Source organism: Anser brachyrhynchus (assembly GCF_964034855.1).
Source record: "Anser brachyrhynchus genome assembly, chromosome: 3".
NCBI classification, from domain to species: domain Eukaryota; kingdom Metazoa; phylum Chordata; class Aves; order Anseriformes; family Anatidae; genus Anser; species Anser brachyrhynchus.
In genome coordinates, this window is record NC_137696.1 from 29,529,659 (window position 1) to 29,554,254 (window position 24,596).

Sequence of the window (24,596 nt, forward strand, 5' to 3'; positions counted from 1 at the left end):
CCCTGGTGCGGAGACATCCGAGGCCGTGAAGCTGAAGGGCCGCCGCGATCGCCCGCGGCGCCGCTCCCTGCGCTGCTGCTGCGAGCAGAGCCGCTGCTGCGCTGCCCGAAAACCTGCCAGACTCACAGGGTGGCCGAGGCTGGCAGGGACCTCTGGAGATGACCCAGTCCCCGCCGAGCAGGATCACCTAGAGCACATTGCGCAGGGTGGCATCCAGGCGGGTTTTGGATATCTCCAGAGAAGGAGACTCCACAACCTCTCTGGGCAGCCTGTCCCAATGCTCTGTCACCCTCACAGTAAAGAAGTGCCCCCTCATATTGAGGAGGAACCTCCTGGGCTGCAGTTTGTGCCCGGTGCCTCTCGTCCTGTCACTGGGCACAACTGAAAAGAGACCGGCTCCATCCTCTCGACACCCTCCCCTCAGGTATTTATACACATTGATGAGGTCTCCCCTCAGTCTTCTCTTTTTCAGGCTAAACAGACCCAGCTCTCTCAGCCTGTCCTCGTACAACAGATGCTCCAGTCCTCTAGACGCAGACTTCCCCTGAATCTGCTTCACATTATTTCAAATTAGAATCTTAATTCACACTCGATTCTTTGTTTCAAAATACTTCATATTCTTTCATATCTCCTGATTTCTGTTTGGCCTAGCAGAAACTGCTCTACCTCGGGCAGGAGGGGCTACAACTAGAGTTATAATGCAGGACACTGCCCCACACTGCCAGTCTCTCCTGTAAAGCGCACACAACAGATTTCAGTTCATCTCCTGGAGAAAAAAGTACCAAAGGGAAGGGGAGGCAAGGTAATCCCAACTATGATGGGGGCGTGAATAATTTCAGGGAAAAATGGTAGTGACTATAACATCTCGGTAGTCTGTCTTGATTTGAGAGCATCCATGGATTTGACTGAGGCTAGGAAGTATGAACCGCATTCCAGTTAAGGAGAAGCCTCCAGGAGCTGGACGGTACGTTTCATGACACTTTTACTTTCCTTAACTAGGAAGGACACTTAAGTTGTAGTTATTTGTCAACTCCTGTGTTATTAATACCACTGTCTTCCCATTACATACAACCCGGAAAGTTGTCTGAGTTGAAAAATAACCAATCCTGGTGTGGAGAAGTTGTCTTAATCCAGGCCATTCTGCTATAGTCTGGTCTGCTACTCACTGAGTAGCCCCACAGCGTGTAAAATGACATACTTGAGAGCTCCAGTGGTGGAAATGTCTTTAGTAGGCTTCTGTCAAAGCCACTACATCATGTAACAACATTGACTAGCATAACTGATTTTTGACCAGTAGTTTTTCTCTAGATTTGGCAGCCACAGTCTTTAAGAGGAAAAATATTGCCAATCAATCCTCTCTCTGTCAGAAGTGTGGAAAGAAAAAAAGGTTTTGTCCCCACCTAACAGGTTTATTTGCATGTTGCAGTACTTGCTGCTTATTGACTTCTACAGTGTGGCAGCTGAGACAGCAGAAGGAAAAAGTCTTCATTCACAGCTGAACCATGAGGGCTTAGTAGATTTTGGAGACTGAACGGGGCACAACTACTAAGACAGTGAACAGCTGCAAGCCTATGCACGCAGATGTGTGTTAAACCAACAAATGGGCAATTACCACTACTACCAACAAGTTCCTGTGAGGATACAGCTTTGATTTGAGTGTTGTTTGTACACTCACAAATTCAAGATCTGATAATGTTTCACACTACCAACTTGAGTTTCATTCTGTTTTTTAACATTGCATTATGAATTAAAAATACATTAACCTCGTCCTTTTTTGATGCTCTGAATGTTAGTACTTGCTTCTGTGATCACTTATTCACACTTCTTTTGAGAATAATAAGTTTTTATACTGAGTTACAGGTTTGGGCCTGTGGCACAGTGCCTACTGTCCCCCAGTTTTCTTCATCCTGACTTCAATTTCACCCTTGAAAACGGTTATACTCCTGGGACCATTGATGCCTTTCTGCTCTGACTCCTTCCTCCTGTGTCCTCCCCATACCTTGTGTGAGGAAGGATCCTGCTTGGGTAGGATTTGGCACTTAGGATTAAATTGTTTGCAAACTACTTAAAACATTGTGCTGCCATTCATAAAAGGGTCCTAGATTTGTTCCCCCTGCAGAGTAACACCTCACCTTCTCCTGGATGAGGTACAGATAACAAAGCAGCATAGACCTTAACATCCCCTGGGACTGGACAGCATGCAGGCACTAGGTGCAGTATGATAACGCTGTTCCTAAACTAGATCACTCTTCCTCAGAGAACATGTAGCAATATCAAATATACATATGTATATATTTAATGTCTCCAACTTACAGGCTGGATGCAGTAGATTTTTTCCAAAGCCAAGCAAGAGGAGGAGGATGTAATGAAAGCCCTTTCTGTTTGGTATCAGGGGCCACACGAGTAACAGCTACACATCACCCTCTGCACTCTTCGCTGAAGCACATTTTCTGTCAGGCCATTGCAGGCACACCAACACGAGGCCCGAGCTTGGTAGGATCAGGCAGCCCTGAGCACGGTGGCACTCTGCCATGACAGCAGCTCGCGGAGCTGCCTCCCTGTTGGCGTACCTGTGCTGTTTCCCCGGCAGCACAAGCAGAGCTAGAAGGCCACGGCCCGTGTCCTGTCAGTGGCGAGAGCTCCACGCCAGGGCTGACCGCCGCCCTCTCTCTCCGCAGGGTAGTGACGCGGCGCCATCTTGAGGGCGGCGGGGCAGGCAGCAGCGCTCCTTCGACTCCTACCCACCAGAGACTCGCAGCAGAGAGGGCTTTGATTCATGCGATAGTGCTAGGAGAGAAAACTGGGGGGAAAAAGCTTGAATTTTGTAGTCTGTTCTGCTGACCTAATTCTGTCAGCAGCTGCATGACTAAACCCAGCAGTATTCTGCGGCTGCTACCTGTGCATCGTCATCCTTTTGATCCCTGTGACATGCGCTTTATATAAGCCGCTTCCTTTATTTTAGAGAGCTCTGCTAAGCTAAACACAACCGATTCCTCTTCGCTAGCCTACTGCCAGCATTTGTTTGCCTCATTCCATTAGTCAGTGCAGCACTTGCCTTTATCCTTTTCCTCATCCCCGGTTTGCCACTTTTACTTTTCCCTTTTCCTTCGTGAAATGCCTTTTTTTTTGCCTCATTTTAGCATATGTATACTTTTTATCGGGATAAATGTATCAATCATTCTCTTTTCCTATCCAAATGTAACTAAAATGTATATAGTTCTGCTGTAAGTTACTTACGCAGCGTAAGTTAAACCACAGTTGGTAAAACAGAACTTCCTGTTCTTTTCCTTATGCAAAGGCAGGTACCTTGATGTTGTCTTGATGTGCTACTTGCATAAAAGCAGAGAACAACAAGAAAATAAAATACTTGTGAAGATCCAAAAGCACAGTCATGACAAGAGAAATTCCTGCTTTCTGGGTTATTGGTGACCAATACATGTTTGGCAGCTGCTGACTTAAAGTAAGAAATACATCAAAAATAAATCATAGACTCATAGAATATCCCGAGTTGGAAGGGACCCATAAGGATCATCAAGTCCAACTCCTGGCACCGCACAGGTCTGCCCAAAAGTTTAGACCATGTGACTAAGTGCACTTCTTAAATTCAGACAGGCTTGGTGCAGTGACTACTTCACTGGGGAGCCTGTTCCAGTGTGCAACCACCCGTTTGGTGAAGAACCTCTTCCCGATGTCCAGCCTAAACTTCCCCTGCCTCAGCTTAACACCGTTCCCGCGGGTCCTGTCACTGGTGGTAACGGAGAATAGGTCACCTGCCTCTCCACTCCCCCTCGCGAGGAAGTTGTAGACTGCGATGAGGTCCCCCCTCAGCCTCCTCTTCTCCAGGCTGAACAGGCCCAGTGACCTCAGCCGCTCCTCATATGTCTTCCCCTCTAGGCCCTTCACCATCTTCGTCGCCCTCCTCTGGACACTCTCCAACAGTTTAGTGTCCTTTTTGTACTGAGGTGCCCAGAATTGCACACAGTACTCAAGGTGAGGCCGCACCAGCGCAGAGTAGAGCGGGACAATCACTTCCCTCGACTGACTAGCAATGCCGTGCTTGATGCACCCCAATGTCCAAACTTTCTACTTATTCACAGGCAAATTGTCCTATGATTCTAACAAAGCTGAAAGTTCTTTTCACAAGCAAGGTTCACAAATACCTTTAGAGTTGGCCATTTCAGCAGGTCAGTTCAGTTGCAGGTCTTTTAGGGTGAGGCATTGACTTTACTCAATTGATGTAACGAGTTTTGGATTATACCCATACAACTGGGTATAATTGGGTTTTTAAAAACTGTCAAGTGAATTTTACACTTCAAATAATCAATCATGGGTGTTGGTACTATTTGGTGTAAGAGGGTTGTTTTTTTTCCCCTTCACTGTACTTCCAGGAGAGTGACACATTTATTATATAAATTAATTAAACGATATGTGTAGGCACTGGTAGACAGTTTCTGTCAAGCACTCTTAATGGATATCCAGTCATTTCCTTAACAAGAACAGAGGTCTCTGGCTTACTTTGTTTCCTGTCTTTATATTAAGGAACCTGAGTGACAGGTCAGGACAGAGGGAAAACGCAAGGCAAAACACTGAATGGCTTTAGAGCTAAATGGAAGAATCCTGTCACATGCTGCTGGCTGACAAGAAGTCACTAACTGCTGTTGTAGAATGGTCTATGCAGAATAAATACTTACTTTACAAAGAAAAAGGAATATATAGTGTTTGTGTTGGTACAGCTCTGAAGTCTGTGACTGACTCATACAAAAATCAGTCTTTGATCTGTATTTCTGTGATTAACCTTCGGTTACAAGCTACCCTCAAGCGTCTCTCTGATTTACTGTAAATTCAATGTTTGGGTGTAAAAGACAAAACAGAAAAGAAAAAAATAGGTGGTGGCTGCCATAAACATCAAGGAAACGTAAAGTGGTTTTTTTTAATAATTCTTTTATACTGCTATGCCACAAGAGTGACTTGTCTTCTTGCATTTTAAGCAGTAAGTCCTTACCAGTACAGTCCTTAAATATTTGTGACGTGGGAAACAGCATGTTACCAGCATCTTATACTTCCTTTGGTATTTAACAATCAAGTATATACTCCTCAAAAAATATATATATATTATAAAAAATGCACTTACAAAGCCAAGCAACATTTTCTGTTACATCTTCTATATGGTAAAAGTAAGATGTTATTATTATATGTTGAAGGGTAACAATCCCCCTTTGAAGTTAATTAGAGGCAGTATGGAAACAGCAGAGCATGACCATATATATTTAAGGTGAGAGATTTAAAAATTTCTTCATCCCTCTTTCTGTAGAATTAACAATCAACAGAAAGTTATTCAGGCAAATATTTTTACTTACATGTAGAAGTTGCTCGTTTGTTTATTCCTAAGCAAAACTAATTTATCCAAGAAGAGATCTGCTTACATGCATTTGTCTTACACATCTGTTCTCAAAGCCATATTTAGCTTAATTTTCTTATTATGCTGGAAGAAATCAAGTCTAGAAATGGTTTTGCTATTTATTTGTTTTTGCGCCAGTGTGACCTGCATTTTAAGTGATGGTGTTGAAAAATCACATTGCAATTCTTTTTCAAGAAGCAAAGAGTTGATGTGTTTACTGACACTAATTCCTTATGCTGCAGTTACTATAATGTATTGTCACCGTAAAACGACTGAAACAGAATACACAGAATAAGATAGCATCCTAAATGTAATATCATCTCCTGCAATATTATTCTATATTTTCAAAAACGTAAGCTTCTCAGAAAGTTTCAAGGTAAAGTAACCACATAAGCTACCTGAACCCATGTGTTTTCTATTACAATATTACCTTAAAAAAAAAAAAAAAACCACCAAAATACTGTTTAAGTAGAAGCATGTATAATATAGCAGATACCTTAACTGACAACTTGGTAGAAATGTGCATTGCAGCAGGTATGCCAGAAATGGAAAACTGAACATGAAAGAAGGGGATAAAAACATAGCCCCAAACCTGTGGACACCAAGAAAAATAGGACACACACTTTTCAGTGTTTCAGACTAGGTGTGCGGTATGTCCATGTTCATTGAAAATGGTTTATAAAGTGTATTTAAGGCCAGGTTTTTTACCCCCAGATACCCTGCATTGGGTAAGGTTATTAAATATTTGAAAGAGAAGTACAGGTACAGATTTGAATTAGAAGCTAGAGAAAAGAGGAAAGAAGCACATATTTCGACTTCTTTTGCTTTTGGGTGGGTACCCACGTTAAGGAAGAATTGGTCAATTGAAAATTGATCCTGAACAATAGAATTCATTTTTCTTGCCAAGGAGTTACTGAATTAGTCGACGTGGTTTGTTTTTTTTTCTATATTCCATCTTGGATAATACAGAATTACTGTCTTGCTCTGCAACTTTAATCATTGCACTTCATTTTTGAGGGCTAGCTCAAACTCTTGCTCTTGAATTTTTTTAGCATGACCGCTGCAGACTGATGGGACTCTAATCAGTTCTTGGTACCTGTACATGTTAGAAGTGTACAAGATGCTGCTCTGTTTAGAACACAATTATTTCAACTTGCTTAGACCAAAGAGTGAAATTAAAGTACTCTGATGACTTAGGAAAAAAGCCCTATGAATATTTTCAGTAACTAATATAAAAAGAAAAAAAAAACATTTTGAACTGGAAACTTATTTTCTTACACTAAAGCAAAGCAGAGTTAGACTCCGAAAAGTGAAAGTAATGATCACGCCACCAGTGTCTCTCCAAATCTGTTTCTACTTACCACAGGGCAAAATTTGAATTGATATTAATGCACCTTTTTCACACAGCCTGTTGTTCAATCTTAACAAATACTTCAGAACATTATTCAAAGTCAGGCTTACCTGTATGCACTTGAGCTTCTGACGTGGTTGGTTTTTTGTTTGGTTGTGTTTTTTTTTTTAGGGATGGGAAGGGAGCTTAGATCCCATGTAAGTAATTTCATTGAAAACAGAAAAGATGAAGGAAGTATCTACAAATGAAGAAAGTATCTACAACAGGAAGACTACAAATGAAAGGGAAGACAAAACAGTAGAAGGTACTTGTGTGGCCTTAATTTACATGGCAATTGACAACAACCGCAATCTGCAATGATTTAGAAGTGCCTTACACCATTCCCCCTTCAGACAGAAAAACGGGATTCCCATATTATTTAAGGGGAGTGCAATCCCTCTCAGAATATGAGGGTCTGAGGTCCACTACTGAGTATTGAAAAAGACTAGGCAGCATCGAACTGAACTGAGAAGGGAGGATGAGTCTCTTTGGACCTTCATGTAACAGAAAGGAAACTCAGATTTTAGCCCTAAACACCTGTTTTTAGAGACAGGCTGGGAACTGGTTCTTTTGAACCCAGGGTCCATTTCAGCATCTTCAAAGCTAAAGAAATGGTTGACTGCTCTGTTGAATCGTGTTCCAGGTGGAAAAAAAACTCATGTGCCTATTAACATAGAGAACCTAATGTCTGGCTTCGGTCCTAAAGATGAGTTTTGGATTCAAACGTACCCCCCTCCAAGATAAACAGCTACCTTTACTTTGTGTTGCTCCTATTCTGCATAAGAGATTTGTAGCTTCAAACTTCATAATGTCTCCTCTTGATGAAGGGAGGAGGTTGCAGATGTATAAGAGGGCAAGACAACTTCCCAAAATACATTGCATTGCAACAAAACTGCTTTAACGTATTCCTGCCAGGGCAAAAACTCCTTTGCAAACCACCACAGATGAGACATTAGGGCGAAAAAGGGTAGAGCGCATTGTTGAATTATTTCTGCATACTTGCAAGTTGGGGAGCCAGTCAAGCTGAGATGACAGCTTGAGATCCCAACTGTGGCTTAGGATATGCTGTGCACCATAGAATTTGGTTCCCGTAAGAGACCTTCTTAGGAATTAGGTCATCTGTGGCGACCTGACTTATAAAGGTGCTCCAAAATATTCCCCATGTTCTGGGTTAAATCACACTGCCTTCATGCAGACGTTCTCCTGGGGACCAGATCTGGGGACCAGATCTGGGAACCAGATCGCTGCAGCCCATGGGTCCCACACGGAGCAGATCTCCACGCTGCAGCCCGTGGAGGAGCCCCCGGTGGAGCAGGTGGATGTGGCCTGGAGGAGGCTGCGGCCCATGGAGAGCCCCCGCAGGAGCAGGCCCCGGGCCGGAGCTGCAGCCCGTGGAGAGGAGCCCACGCAGGAGCAGGGGGTCTGGGGGGAGCTGCCGCCCGTGGGGGACCCGTGCTGGAGTAGTTTGCTCCTGGGGGATGGATGGACCCCGTGGTACGGAGCCATGTGGGAGCAGATCTTGAAGAGCTGCTGCCTGTGGGCAGCCCCCTCAGGATCAGTTCGGGAAGGACGGCATCCCGTGGGAGGGACGAAGTACTGGAAATTTCATTTTTCAGAAGAAACAAGGTGTTTAAGAAGGAAATATATAGTTTCCTTTTAAGGCTTCCTGGATAACTGTGGTTATTTCATATTCCCAACTCGGAGGAAGAGAATTGTTGATTTCACCTTCTTTTTTCTTACGTGGAACTAAAAGGTCAACAGCTTTGAAAGTAAGGGGAATGTATCAGAATCAAGCTCTTTTTGTCTGTAATCCTTTCTTAAGGAAAAGATTTATCACACACCTTCCACAGATGTATGGTAGTAGAGAATAATTTGAACTAATCTAATTAAGGTCAATTTGGGGATAGTGGTACTTCTCTAATTGTTTCTGAGACGTACGCATTAGCAACAGAGAGTGTTTGGTTGTCACTGCAAGGGGCCTACGGCAACGACTTCCCAAACAGAACTGAATTATGTCACAATGGCACTTTGGAACAGCTGCCTCTGCGCAGGTTTAGCTAGGAGGGACAGAGAAGTGTGCTGGATGTGTTGAAACCGTGTGAGGTTCTGTGGATCCCACCTTGAGGTGCATAGAGAGGGCCCATGCCCTTCTGTAAGTGTTTTGACGCTTGGCGAGGAAAAAAATGTGTTTTTATTGTGAATGCTTCATTTTAGTATTCTGTAGGTTGTGTAAAGTCCTTTCACAAGCGTTAACTGTGGTACTTTTGCTCAGTGATGTAGCTGCACAGAGCAACAGATGGTTATTGACTTCGAAGGCAAATATCTGGCCAGACGGCAACACTTATGCTCACAGCGCGGGACAGCTCTCGTAAAGGTGATTCAGGGTAGTTTCTGGAAAACAAGGCATCAGACGGTAAAAGTCAATCTCCAAAACAGCTTCCTTTGCGCTAACGTAGGAAAGGCAAGTAAGAGTAAAGGGAAGAGTCCAGATACTGTAAGAAGCAGCAACTGTGAAGGAAACTTCCTTCTGGCTGATACAGCTCCATATGTAGTTGTCAAGTATGAAGAGAGTAGTTCTAAGTTTCCCGGGGAGAGGAAAAAGAAGAGACTGTGAGACTGTAAAAAGAAAAAAGTGGGATTGGCTATTTCAGGAAATAATACTAACTGGAAATACAGATATGCCGCCACCGCCGCGGGGGCTTCTGGTGTGAGTGTGAAGCTGTGGCAAGAGGGATTTCCTATTCCTAATTTGACCTGGTGGACACCAACTTTCCTAGTAAATTGCTGATGTTGCTGAGGAGGCAGCAGTATCAAAGCCCTTGCTGATGAAGGTACAGCAAGTCTGGGGAGGCTTTGGCATTTCTCTACAGTGCTGCTCCTTGACGGTGACCCAAGACTCAGATTCTGAACGGAGCAAAGCAAGCTAGAGGAAAACTGTATGTCCCGGTAATTATTTATTTATTGGTTTGTTTATTTTTTCATTCTTCACTTGTAAGAAAATCTAAACCTTTAAACCATTTGTTTGAAAACACAGTTTTGTGGAAATGATTATGGGTGTGCTCCTTAACCTTGTTTGGAACCTGTTTCGCCTCGCCACAGTTATAGGAGACCTACGCTCAAATTTATGCTTACCATGATAAAGCCTTATTCTTTTGGTATTCTTTTCTGTGATGATCGCAGGTGAGGTTGAAAAGAGTTTTCAGGATGATTCTTCTTTTCCTTTGCAGTCTCCAAAACTCCATATTATAGCTGATCTTCATCTCTGATCTTCAAAGCTTCACAGCCCAAAAGAGAATTGAGATGAGGAAGGAAACAGAGAGTGCTGATGAATATTTCCAATTACCACATGTGAGTTTTGTGAAAGAATCAGGTGCATTTCTGTAGTGAAGTTGTGAAGACTGGAAGTACACTTAGTGTTTTTCATCCACGCTGTGTCAAATGGTAAGAATTTTCCCTGGCTGTAAAAACAGAAATGACAAACAGACCCTCCTCTGGGTCTTCAGAATGCTCCTAAGATCACCCAGACTGGCTAAGTAGAGACGCTCTAGCACAGATGCATATAGATGCAGTATAGATGGTGGTAGAGATGCTCTAGCATAGATGTGACACTCTTTGACAGCATCTTTTCTCTGACAGCAGCTTATGTCTTGGCTCTTCACATCAAGCCAGAGCAGCTTCTTTGCCTCCAGAACCTGCAGACTGACCTCTCGCGCCTATCTGTGGTGGACTGAGGGTAATGTTTGTAACACACACTGATTCTGTATTCACTGTAACTTTCAGAAAAGAGAGCAAGAAGCTGACCTGCATAGCAGTTTCTTAGGTTTCTGTATATGTGCATACATTTTTATTTATTTACTTATTTAAAGGTATCTTTTGTTCTCTAAAATGAATCCTCTGACTGTCACTAATGTATGGGACATACCTTGACACTATAATGGTGTATAAATACTTTTCATCTCATCCTTGCTACTGTTGCTGTATTTAAAAAATAATTGTGAATATAATTACCTGCTTCTTCTTTTTTTCTTTTTAAATATATACGTATTCTATTATAAAATCCTATAAAAAGGAGTGAACTCAAAAGGAAAGAGAAACCAATTTTAATCACATTTCTAAATTAGATATCTAATCCTGATAGATTCACTCCCTTCCAAATATAGCTCAACAAATGAAACAGTAAAAATTCACATAATATTTCTTTTATAACAAGATTTCATTGCACAACAGTTCTTTGCCTAACCCTGCAATAACCCCATAGGCGTTGCAATTGCTTACTTGTTCTTCTCCTTTACTTGTTTTTAGTGTTTACTTTTCTAAACTATCCTTAATGTTACAACATTGGATTTATTTACCTCCTTAATATCAAGAGAATGAGGCATTTGCTTCATAGGACAGTACTTTGATGCTTTCCAGGGCTAATGGCCAAAGTTCTCAAAGCACTTTTCATCAGTGATTTATATGTTTCTCCATCTTTCCATCTTCATTTAGAGCTCTTAATTTAGGTATTAGGTGAACAAGAACCCCGACACCAGCTGAAGCCATATCAGACATAGTAAGGACATGCGCCTGTTAGCAAGTAATTCAGAGTGATTCCATGGTGGACTTTAGACAGATTCACTCTGGTCCTCTGGACTAAGCATCCCCAAGGGATATTTCAAAGCTCTCTGAATGATCTGTCATTATCTCTTACACTGTAGTCTCCATTAGGAAAGGGTAAATATTCATTGCCCACATGGAAAGGAACTACTCATTTAGTTGTTTCTAACCAAAATCTCTTTATTGCGTTCTATTTACAGAAACCACTTGGCTAGCCAAACTAAATCACTGAAAATGGAAGTAGTGGCACTACTTCAAAACCGTGCTTCTGCCTCTAAGCAGAACTGTAATGTAGGTGGGGGCATAGCAAGAGGACGTGTCCAAGCCAGGGTGGAATTGAAAGTCACCTGTCCGAGCCACAGAAAAAAGTCAGCGATTCCCAGTTTGAGACTGTTGCTTGACCAGGACCACAGCAGCTGGAACGCTTATGATTACTGCTGATGGACTCCCACGAATCAGCCAGTGATACAAGTTACGAGAACGACTGAAGCGATTTGAAGTTAAGCTTCTCCCTGTACTGCATTCAAATTTGTGAAAGAAAGGAGAAGGGAGAAGAAGACAGGAGAGGAGGAGAAGAGAGGAGGAGAGAAGAGGAGAAGATGGGAGGGAAGGGGAGGGTACTGAAGGGACGTGTAGGGTAGCGTAGGGCAGTGTAGGGGAGGGGAGTGGAGGGGGAGAGGAGTGTAGGGGAGGGAAGGGAAGAGGAGTGTAGTGGAGGGGAGGGCTACCATAAATAAAATGGTCAAATAAATGACATTTTGGATCTGGAACCAAATAGTTATGTTGCCATTCATTCCACAACCTGATTTATCCCTGCAGTCTTTGTATTGCACAGTGCCATTGATGGTTTGGCATGCACAGAGGTGGCTGAGTATTTTCAGAAATAACTTTCCGTAATAACTGAATCAAGACTTTTGCTGTAATGCAAAAGATCAGGTGATTGATTAACATATGGATGGCAGATGAGCAGGGGAAACACCTTCGAAACTTCCAAATATTTTCTTTATACAGAACTACAGCTCCTTCTTCTCTGCTCTCCGGTTATGAAAGTTTCTGTCACCTACTTAGTAAGCAGAAGCAGTAAAATGGGAGTTGGAAGATCCAGCTAGAGCATAAGTGCCAGCTAGAGGAAGCAATCATTTATAGTGAGTCCAGTGTTTGAAGAGAGTTTATCCGGCTTTCCAAGGAACATATACTAGTGCAAAGCAACCGATTTATCTGACTCTCCAATGAAAGAAAAGGAAGTGCAAAGCAGCAAATGCTTGAGAGAGGGAAAAAGAGATGCATCTCAACTGTCTGGGGGGAAGAAGGCAGTCAGCTCGTAACAGATTATTTGCCATCTGATTTGTTTCTCAAAGACGTCACATTTATTTAAGACAGTAGCATTTTACTACATGTGGTGCTAATGGAGGTTAAATAAAAGACACAAGGGCAGCAAAATCCCTCACTTGCTTCTCACACGCGGACAAAACTGTTACCTGAGAGAAATGCAGACTAATTTCTCCAACCTCACAGCACTTTTTGACACCATTGGCTGCGGGTTACCTCTTAAGTATTTGAAGATTTCAGGAGGGCTGACTGATTTAGATGGGGATAGGTTTAAATCACACTTGTCAATGGGCTCTTAATTTGGAACCACAGTCATTTTTTTCCCTAGACCTGTTAATACGCTAGGCAGTCCCAGGAAGCGTAAAACTTTGAGCTTTGCTCTCCAGCATTTGCATTCTGCACTTGCTGTAGGTTCTTTATTCTGTAATCAGAATTCTAACAATCTCCTCAACAGCATACAGACACAAAATCCACAGACCCAGGTAAAACAGCCTCCCATCTGGTTGTACGATCGTCAGACATGCAGTCTTTTCTATTAACTGCTTCTCGGCATTTTAAGACAGATGACTACCCAACACTGAACTGTCTCAAGTTTCCAGTCTGAGACAGCTTTGTAGAAATGAGAGAAAAATTTCATTACAATTGGCCTAGCATGGAATTTATTCTTAAAAAGTTTGGTAGAATACGCTTGTAGACTTCAAAACTTGTACACCATCACTTGAACACTCCTTCATCTACGTGATATTCTCCAGAAATACCAAACTTTTAGTCCTGGTAGTTATAGCTAATCAGTCATATTAGCTAATCAAAGTGGCTGATCAGTCAGGTAGGTTCCCGTCTCTAGTCTCTATTCATATCGGTACTGGAGTCCTTGGGTGGTCGTCCGGCGCACTCTGCTGGTCTTTGGTGAAGGGCAGAAGTCTTCCTCGCTGCTCAGTTTGGCCTTTCCTGTCTTTGAGGGACTTCAGCACTCAAGCCGGTTCTTGCTGGTTCCATTATCTATGCAGACAGTCTTTTACGCCCTTATCTTTGGGTCGTTAACCTACAATTGTGCCAGCTCAGACCTAGGAATCACCATCCTTTGTCTTGTTCCCTGTCTCAAGTCTCCCCTTTTCTTTAGCCAAAGCAAGTTCTTTTGCTTATAACAATCCTTCTTGGTTCATAGATTTCATAAAATTCTCACCAGTTTCGCCTTGGTGCTCGTTTCAGTTACACTTCCAGGTTTCATAATCATCTAGTCCTTTCATACAGCACCAAAATGCACACTGTACCACTACACAGGTCAAGAATACTAGGAAAAGATCAATATTCCTCTAAACAATTGCTTAAGCCAAGAAAAGTTGGGTAACCAAGAGGTCGTTTTGTTGCATAATTCTCAAAAACCCCATGAGGTGTCATCTTGAACTACCTTATGTAGGATTTTGGTCTTTTCAAATACATATATGTATATATATGAGAGAGAGAGAGAGATCAGTCTCAATTCATCCTGCCTCATTTACATACATACAGCAACTAATATTTATTAAAGTGCATACTTCCCCTTGGGAGGCAAATAAAAGGTCTAGTGCCTAAAACGTTCTTATTGATTTGTTCTAGTTGCCTGCCCAAAACTGTAACATGTTGTTGCAAATATTGGTTTCCCACTTGTGTTAGATCTTCTCCTTCATATGGTATTCGGTAAGGCCTGCCATGCAGTATCTCAAAAGGGGCTTAGTTTTACCAGTACATATTGGTTTCTTGACAGATTTCACCAATCTGTTGTTTTATCAAATGGTTCATGGTTTTTCACTTGGCCACTTGCCTGTGGCCTATACAGAGAGTGTTGTTGCCAACCAATCCCCAGCACTTTGACTTGTCAGGTCAGTTCTGCAGTGAAGTGTGGTCCCCTGCCAGATGACATTACTGAGGGTATACCAAATCTCGGTATCATTTCATTCAACAATACTTTGGACACTTCTCTGGCTTTGTTAGTTCTACATGGCAATGCTCCTGGCCATCTGGAAAAGGTGTCTGTTAGTACCAATAGGCATCTAAACCCCCTTTTCTTGGGAGTTCAAAAAAATCAATTTGCCACTGTTTCCCAGGAACATTCCCCTTCCCTATTGTTCCTGTTTGGGGTTCGATTCCTGCCTGTGGATTATTTTTAAGACATATGACACGTTGTTTCGATACCTGTCTGTCAATGGCATACAAATCAGGTCCTATGCATTTTCTACTCAAAAACCGTTTTAATAGTTCAGCTCCCCAGCATGCTTTCTTATGTTCTCCAATTACCATCCAATATCATATGGTATCACAATTCTCCCATCAGTTCTTTGTGTTAAACCTGTAGGTAACGCTTTCCATTTACATCTTCAACTAATTGCTTATTGATCTTAGAATATTCTACTTCATTTTCTAAGACTTTTGTTAATGCCTTGTTTTCTGTTCCTGCTACTAGTGCCAAAATTTGACTCTCAGATGCCCGTTCTGCTGCCCCTTTGGCTTCTGCATCAGCCAATCTATTTCCTCTTTCAATAGCAGCATCCCCTGTTCGATGTCCTTTACAGTGCAAAATGGCAACTTTAGCTCTTCTGCATGTTCAATTGAGGATGATAAGAGTCCTCTCTCCTTCCAAATTGCCCCATGTGCAGGCACCACACCAAAACCATATTTCAAATCTGTCCAAATGTTAGTTCTTTTCCCTTTCACCAGCTCAAGAGCTCTTACCAAGGCGACGATTTCAGCCTTTTGGGCTGATGTTTGTTACCGCATATCCTGGCAGGTGAAGTCCTTGGCGGACGAAGGTGCTGTCATCTATATACCAGTCCTTTGCGTCTTCCAGGGGTGGTCAGCTGGAGTATACCGTGTCCATGGTCTTGATGCAAAAACTCTGACACTAAGGAAAGAGGCTGGGTTCACAGTATTAATGCAAAAAAAAATTAGTAAACTAATAGTCCATTCTACACATTCCTTTTCCTCCTGAGTAGCTATCAACACATCATTTACATATTGCAAGTGTCCCCTTTCCCTGAAGGGGTTTTCCAAGCTTCAAGATTACAGGCTACTTGGTTTCTGAATATGGTGGGGCTATTCTTGAACCCCTGTGATAACACAGTGCAAGTAAGCTGAGTTTTTCATCCTCTTTTAGGATTTTCTTATCCAAAGGCAAAGAGTTTCTGGCTTTCAGGTGCCATGGGCAGTCAGAAAAAGGCATCCTTTAAACCTAGTACCGTGAACCAAACTTGACTCTTTTCTAATTTTGTCAAACGGTTGTAGGGGTTGGCTACTACAGGATATAAGTCTTTTGTTATCGTATTGTTGGCCCTTAAATCCTGAACTATACAATAGGTTCCATCTGCCTTTCTAACCAGGCCTATATGGAGCGTTATATTCTGACTCACATTCTACTAATAGTCCATATTTAAGAAAGTTATTGATTATTCCTTCCATTCCCCTTCTGTCTTTCACCTTTAGTGGGTATTGCTCTTAGCACACCTTGGGAGCATTTTCCTTTAAATTGTTTTTTTTTTTTTTACAGGTACTACATTTTTTGCTCCCCCAGGTATTCCTGTAGCCCAAACTCCCAGACACGCTTGGTCCATAATTACATCCATTCAGGGAGTCCTATCTGGAGCTTTCTCTGGACTCACCAGGGATAGATAGACTTCAGAGCTTAAGATAGTACTTTTATTTCCATCTTCCCTTGTTCAAAAGAAAGTTTTGCATCCACTTTTTCCAGCAAGTCCCTTCCTAAGAAGGGCCTTAGCAAATTGGGTAAGTATAAAAATTGATGGATTCCCATCGTTTTTCCCCAATTTCAATTTCGAGCATTGCAAAAAAACACCTTTGCCTTTTGGCCAGTTGCTCCTACTACATTTACAAACCTAGAGCTTGTCCAGAATCAATTTTTGGATTAACACAGAGAAAGAAGTTCCCATATCCAACCTAAAATCCATGCCTCTTCTTCATTCCCTAACTTTCTTCCAACTGCTGGATCTGCTAGGCTAGATGCCCCAGGTCCCTGGCATTCCTGCTCTGACTGTTGCCAAGTTTATCCTGCAACCTAAGACAATGGCTTTCTCATATCAGAGGCCGATTGTCCTAGAAAGAGGCTAGCCAATTGCCTCCATTTCTCTCCCAAAGCCAGGTCCAAATCGTTTTTTTTTTTTTCCTCTTCATTGCATTTCAAAGCTGCTCCAAAAATTCCATAGGGGTTTCTTTGGACCTTGTTGGAACACATTCTCAATTCCCAATTTACCCAGATTTTGGTATTTACCAGAGGCCCCAGAGGGCTCACACCCGTGATTTTGATATCCTCTTTCCCTGCTCATTCAACTTCAAACAGCTGTCAAATACTACATGCCACACCTTTAGCACCTTCAATAACCCTTCTAACGCTTCTTTTTAGCTTCCTCCAGCCTGTACTTTCACCAAAGGCTCAGTCAGGGGCCAGCTTCATTCCATACCCTTTTCCCTCCAGGATGCTGAAACAGCGTATCAGCATACAACATTTCATCCCATTTTCTTTCTCTCCTCAAAAACAGCACTAATTGCAAGATAATGTTATAGTCGATTGATCCATAAAGTGCCCATTTAGCTCCATCCTCAAGCTTGTATAGTGGCCACCCTTGACTGCAATACTTGAGGAGAGTCCTCTTGCTTTCTGTGCCCCAGTTCTGAAAATACCCTTCCAATGTGCCAATATGCACCCGACAGGGCTTTTCTTTAAAACGTCTTTGTTCTGGGTATTGCTCATCTCCTTGATTTCCTATCCCCCTCTATTTATCAGTTCTATTCCTTTTTAGTTACTGTCCCTTGTTTCAATTTCCACACAAACCTTTTATTGCAGGTTTTTACCGTCTTCTCCCCATCTTCTTCCCAAACGTCCCAATTCTCTGGGATTAAACTTTTATTTCCACGTACAAACTTCACTATTTCACATTCTTGATGGCTCCTGCCGCAATCCTAAATCCGCCCAACTTTGGGAAAACACTTGGGACACTCAGCCTTCCGTCTACTAGACAAACAATACCACCTTTGCTCACAAGATTTAGATTTCAGCAAGACCCGAGCTGAGCGCCAATTTTTCTCATGTCCTTTGCCAGTAAGCCCCCACACAAAACAAGGAATTACTCCTACCTATCCCTCAATAGGAGGCTTTAAAAAGGTATTGGGGATAGGCTGTTCCCAATCTAAGGCCACTTTCTGTCCGCTGGCTGTTAAAGAAGACCATAACCAGAGTCAGGACTCCCACCCACTTCACAACAACACTGTCTCTAACACGCGCACCCTTACCCAGCTACTTTCAACACAAAATACCCGGACATTTGCAAATAAGACATACAATTACGACCGCTCCAGCCGGTAGCCCTCCAGCAGCTGCAGATACGACCCAGGTAACCCTGTCACAATCGCGAGGGGCCCGCTTACCCTTCTCCTGCTTCTCAGGCTGCCGGTAGCAGGTCCGCCCTGGCTCCCAGTACGGGGATGCAGCGGTGACCTCGGATTTGCTCGCTCCGCTCCCCAGGTCGCTGGCGGCCGCCCTATCGCTCAGCAAATGCCCCCGGCCGCTCTGCCGGTCACCCGTAGGGTGCCCTGCTCCCGGACGGGGACTGTGCCGGGCGTCTCTGCGCGGCTTACCAGCGGCCCCGGCCAAGCGCGGGCGTCCCCTACCACTTCCCGGCCCCCTGTGTTAAACATCCCGTTTGGGCTCGGCTTCAGGAGGTCGTGGTCTGCTCCCGCGGGGAGCGGCGGCTCCTCCGAGGAAAAGGAAGAAAGAAACAGTTATAAAGCAGGTCTGTTTATTCGGCGCTGCGCACACCCGCCGGGCGCAAGGGGGATAGCTCCGCCTAACTTGCGCACCAAGGGCTGCTGGCAGCGTGCTTCTGTCAGTGGGACAAACCCACCTTCATTGCATTCCCCCGTAAGTCCCTCGCACAGCCACCAGGCCCCCGAAGAATCAGTCAGGCAGGGTCCCGTCTCTATTCGTATGGGTACTGCCGTCCTTGGGTGGTCGTCCGGCGCTCTCTGGTGGCCCTCTGTCGAAGGGCAGAAGTCTTCCTCGCCGCTCATCTTCTGGCCTTTCCCGTCTTTGACTGGAGCCATGGGGACCAGATGTTGGAGCACCAAGTTTCTCCGAGAGCCCTCTTTTCCCAACCTTTTTTTTTTCTCTTCCAGCTCACGTCCCTGAGCCTGTAGTGTCCTGGTACATTTTCCATCCCATTTTCTCGTGTCCTCTCCGTGGTCACGTAGCTAAAACCACAGGCTGGCACAGCGCGTGTACCCACTCTGTCGTCTTCCTTGTGCAGAAGGACGCTTACCCCTGATAGCTGAGATGCTGGTTTGTACAGGTGGGGAGGACAATCAATTTTCTTTAAGTTGGTGGACCTCTGCAGAAAGTTTCTCCACAGCCGAGACGCAGGCCTGTAGGGAAGAGGACAGACTTTCTTCATACTGCTTTTGACTTGCGTATTGTGAAAACAGCATTTCTTTTATGAACAGCATATTCTCACCATTTCCACTTTGTTAAAGTAACAAACACGCAACCAGTATCTATCCAAATCTGTTTCTACTTACCACAAGGCAAAATTTGAATTCACGTTAAGGCACCTTTTTCACACAGCCTGCTGTTCAATCTTAACAAATACTTAAGAACATTCTTCAAAGTCAGGCTTACCTGTATGCACTTGTGCTTCTGAGACTGTTTTTTTTTTTTTTTAAAGGTCTGGGAAGGGAGCTTAGAATCCATGTAAGTATTTTATTTGACTGAAAACAGACAAGGTGAAGGAAGTACTCAAACTCCTCCACATTGAGCAACCGTAGAACTCAAGAACACTTACCTGCCAGCTTCTGGCCTTGAGTCACTTCCAAACTGCTTCGCAGTGAAGTAGGACCACCAGGATTTTACTGTACTGAGAAGGCACCACCAGCATAACTAGCTCCTAGAGTCTCTAAAACTATTTCACAGAGATGGTAGAAAACACAAAGAAAAAGCAGCCTACTGGGGAACACTGAGTCCCTTCCACCACAAGAGAAAAAGCACCCTAGACAACCCAAGCCTCAAACTCCTCTAGGGAGGCAATCCACCTCAGCCCCCTTCCCCACTCCTCATGCTTCCTATATAGCAAAGGTCAAATGACCCACACCTGGCAGATTTCACTTAACAAGGGTGGAGCCAAGAGACCTTGTGGCATAGGCTCATCTACCTGGCTTCAGTCTTTTAAGGTCAATTGCTCCTTGTCACTAGTAGAAATAACCTGACAAGGGGCTTAGTGGTTAGAGTTGACCTAATGAATTAACTACAAAAGGTGCACAAGGGTCATATTTCTGTTAGTCATTCTGTGAGGAAAATTAGTACAGAGCCTGTTAAAAAATCTATATATAAAAAAATAAATAAATAAACAGATAAATTTAAAAAAAAAAAAAAGAAAAAAGAAAATGACCTTAAAGGCAAAATTGCCATCATAGATTTTCATCTGTCTAGTCATGACAGATAAAGAATGTAGCAAATGGACACTAGTGGGGTCCCTCAAGGCTCCATTTTAGGGCCAGTCCTCTTCAATGTTTTTATAAATGATTTGGATGTAGGACTAGAAGGTGTTTTGACCAAGTTTGCCGACGACACCAAACTTGGAGGAGTTGTGGACTCGGATGAGGGTGGGAAGGCCTTGCAGAGAGATCTGGACAGACTGGAGAGCTGGGCGATCACCAACCACATGAAGTTTAACAAAAGCAAGTGCCTAGTCCTGCACCTGGGACGGGGCAACCCTGGCTATACGTACAGACTGGGCGACGAGATGCTGGAGAGCAGCCCCGCAGAGAGGGATCTGGGGGTTGTGGTTGACAACAAGCTGAATATGAGCCAGCAGTGTGCCCTGGCAGCCAGGAGGGCCAGCCGTATCCTGGGATGCATCAAGCACGGCATTGCTAGTCGGTCGAGGGAAGTGATTGTCCTGCTCTACTCTGTGCTGGTACGGCCTCACCTCGAGTGCTGTGTGCAGTTCTGGGCACCACAGTACAAAAAGGACACTAAACTGTTGGAGAGCGTCCAGAGGAGGGCGACGAAGATGGTGAAGGGCCTAGAGGGGAAGACATATGAGGAGCGGCTGAGGTCACTGGGCCTGATCAGCCTGGAGAAGAGGAGGCTGAGGGGGGACCTCATCGCAGTCTACAACTTCCTCGCGAGGGGGAGTGGAGAGGCAGGTGACCTATTCTCCGTTATCACCAGTGACAGAACCCGCGGGAACGGTGTTAAGCTGAGGCAGGGGAAGTTTACGCCGGACATCAGGAAGAGGTTCTTCACCAAACGGGTGGTTGCACACTGGAACAGGCTCCCCAGTGAAGTAGTCACTGCACCAAGCCTGTCTGAATTTAAGAAGTGCACTTAGTCACATGGTCTAAACTTTTGGGCAGACCTGTGTGGTGCCAGGAGTTGGACTTGATGATCCTTATGGGTCCCTTCCAACTCGGGATATTCTATGATTCTATGAATCAGAATTCCTTTTCTTGACATTAACGTTATTTAATTTTGCTTTTCCAAGATCTCTTCTTTATGCAGGACTTTATGCAGGCATCTGATTTTTGTGTTCCTTGCACTAGCTGTTCCTTCACCTCCCCTTCAGAGGCAAGGACATGTGCCTTCATCCAGACGTTGATCGGTGGACCAGATCTGGGGACCAGATCTGGGGACAACAAAGTAATGTTAACTTGCATAATGTGAAAACAGCATTTCTTTTATGAACAGCACATTCAATGAAAAATGAATGATAATAATGTGCTAATATATGAAAGATCTATCAGATGTGACACCGCATGCTTTTTGATACTATCAACAGGCATTTTAGTTAAGTAGAAAGAACAAAGTATAATTCTTGTAAGTCATGTTTCTTGTAGTTCAATAAATAATATTTCCAAATAAATGTACTTTTTTGTTAAAGAGAACTAGGAATTTTGGATTGAATGCTGAGACGGTAACTTTTTCAGCAGGGAGCAAAAACCAAAATCCCATAATGTTGTCATCTCAGCTGTACAGAAGTTATTTTGTGTAACATTTTTCTATGTAAACTTTAAATGCACTGCGTGCAGCTAGCAGTGCAAATTAAATTGTGTGAATTAGAAGGTGTGGAGCATGTATGGGCACTACAGTGGTAGGCTCACTTGCCCTGGTGCACTGATTTGCAGTCATACACTCAGATACTCTGAGTGTCTTACCAATTTAAAATGGTTGGCTTATGTGTGCCTGTCAGAAATATAAGTTCTACTTTCCACCTCACAAATGGACAAGGCTGAATAGTTGTTTTTTTTCTTTGTTTTGTTTTGTTTTTGTGGTGGAAAAAAATTGAACTTGAAAAGACCACAGAAAATCAATAAGAGGGAAACCTGAAGATGAACCATTTAAACAGGAACAAGAAATCTCCCCAATTTTATGAAGAAAATAGGAAAGATATTTTTAAAAGGAAATTGTGATATTTTTGTGGCTACAAAGGTGAGGGAAGTAGAGGAAGAATGACACTTCTCAGTTGTGCTTGATAGGAAAAACCAATATCAGCACGTTAGATTCTGTTCCTAAACAGGGACGATTACTAGACTCCATTTGTTCTCGTGACATTTAATCTAACGTAACAGCATACTTGGAGAAGTTTTAACTACAGCTTTATATTCCACAAAGAGCAAAACGTTCTTAAGTCACGACTTCCTGGATAAAGGATTTTACCTTGGACTTGCTTTATCTCCAGTGCTCCCTGGAGTAGCAGATGGACAGTAATTTATTTTCTGGTGCATGAAATGCAGAGATTGGCAGGAGCAGCTTCTAAAGCAAGAAGCTCTCTGTATAGTCATATTAAAACAGAGATGATAATTAAGGTGCAATGGTAGTATGATTAACTGTAAAAAAACAAAATTGAAGTAACATTCCATGTATGGTTGATGATCCCTGGCATATAGAAGAAAGTGAAATATATGCTGTAGAGCACTTCAGTGAAATGCCAAGAATAAATTCAGACTACACCTTTAAAACAACTGGGTGCATAAACCATGGTATCATGACACCTTACTGAACAATACAGAAATAAGCATTCATGAATTTATTTTTGTACTGAAAGATATGAACATTTGGTAGATGAACCCTGGCCATCATGGAAATGCAAGGTAATTTAGACTTAAAAAAAAAAATTGAATCTGTAAATAACAGGGTTCTGCCACATCTGCCTTTGAGAGTCTTCCTCACAATTTTGAAATGATTAAATGGCTCAAAGTAACAGAAGTTAATGCTCTAGATTTGTTTTTAGATTGTTCTACAAACCTGAAAAAAAAAACTGTTTATATAATTATTTACCTAAAATACTGCTCTGTGTATTTTTTGACCTGAAGTAGGTTGGCAGATGTTAGTGATAAAGTATTTGTATAAGGAAATCCACCTCCAACTTACAGTCACCAAGGATTTTGAAGACTGAAAGGACTTGAAGACATCTTCAGTGACAGTATTTAGCACAGTCCCTATTTAGATTGAGATGGTGTTCCACTGAGAGAATGCAGAAGAAGTTCTCTGTCATATTAGGAATGTTTTTCATGATACTTTTCTTGGTATTTACCACCACTGTTTGGGTCTCCACAACAGCTTCACACAGGCATCTAGTTTCTCTGACCCTTGAAAAAATATTTTCACATACTGCCAGATAATGCTAGAGATCTACCTGTGAAAACTTGAAGATGCTCAAAACAGCAAGGAACTATATTATACATATATATCTATATATATATAGATATATAGGTATAGTTTTCTTTCTGTTAATGCAATACTTTGGGTTATCTGCCTTAGCTTTTAAAGTAAGGGAGAACTTTATGAAAATATTTGTTAATTGGTAACTGTGTGAATTGAGTATTTCAGTTCTTTTGTATAAAAGATGTTCTAAACTGTCCATTCAGAGTATACAAGCAGGCTGAAATGGAATACAATTAAGTACAAAGGGCTAGAAGGAACCTGATTTCATTTCAGACTAGAGGTGTCCATCCTCACATGCCACAGAGCATAGGGAAACCTGAACTGAGGGGAGGGAATACAAAGGTAAGTAGGTTGAAGGTTTTCTGTTGCCTAAGTTCATAAATAGCAAAACTCCATTTAGAAAGAGAATACAAAGCATTAGTTTAAACAAACATTTTAAGTCCAGGTCAGTCATTCAGAGGGCCAGATTTAATACTTGTTTGCTAGATGGGACTAATGAGGTGTCTCAGCCAGAGGTGATAGCAGCAGTATTAACAATGGGTGTCCTGATTGTAGGGCGAGATTGCAGGCTACCAGGTATTGGAAGTCACACTTTGCTACGGAATGTTACCAAGCCTTTTCATCCCATCTTCCCTTTATAAAAAGTGCAGTGATGTTGAACTGATCGCAAGGATTTAGTTCAGCTCCATGTCTGAAAACCTCTCCCTTTCTCCTTAAGAAGGAAGTGCTGGTTTACAGATACAGCAATGCTGACAGTGGCTTGACTCTTTCGATTCAGACTGGAGACCTCGGAAGGCAGGAATACTTCGTTGTGATGCACAGAAATCCCATGTAGCTTATCATGCCTTTACTTCAGGACATGAAATCATCAATCCCAGTGATTTTTCTGTATGAATGTAAAAGTGGGTACTTCAGACTGATTACAAGTCTGCCTGGGTATCATTTAAGCTTTGGACTAACCCATAAGAAAGCAATACAACATGCTCAAATTATGTTTATAAATTGTGTGAGATGTGCCATTTTTATTAACTTCCCCTAAAAGTCAGTTGATTTTTATTTTTTGATTGAAAACCAGATGAGATTGTCAGTAGGTAGAAAGATGACTTGAGAAAAGAGCTAGAGCAATGACTGGAATGTTGCTCTTGGCACTTGCTAAGAAGGTGGCAGAACACAAAGCAGGA

The 24,596-nt window shown here is 42.8% G+C and overlaps 2 long non-coding RNA genes across 4 annotated transcripts; one reads left to right on the top strand and one right to left on the bottom strand.

The window, feature by feature from the left end:
* Positions 1 to 66: 66 nt before the first annotated feature.
* On the top strand, positions 67 to 12,039 carry LOC308192317. Its single transcript, XR_013948719.1, has 4 exons — positions 67 to 424; positions 10,016 to 10,136; positions 10,425 to 10,521; positions 11,585 to 12,039. It is a non-coding gene; the product is annotated as an uncharacterized lncRNA (long non-coding RNA).
* Positions 6,789 to 20,600, bottom strand: LOC308192316. Of its 3 annotated transcripts, XR_013948718.1 has the most exons (5): positions 19,535 to 20,600; positions 18,126 to 19,118; positions 15,423 to 15,604; positions 9,921 to 10,063; positions 8,362 to 9,179 (listed from the first exon to the last, which is right to left on the bottom strand). It is a non-coding gene; the product is annotated as an uncharacterized lncRNA (long non-coding RNA). The 3 variants fall into 3 exon arrangements; XR_013948716.1 differs by having other exon boundaries at positions 6,789 to 9,179; positions 15,463 to 19,118; XR_013948717.1 differs by having other exon boundaries at positions 6,789 to 9,179; positions 15,423 to 19,118.
* Positions 20,601 to 24,596: the final 3,996 nt, after the last annotated feature.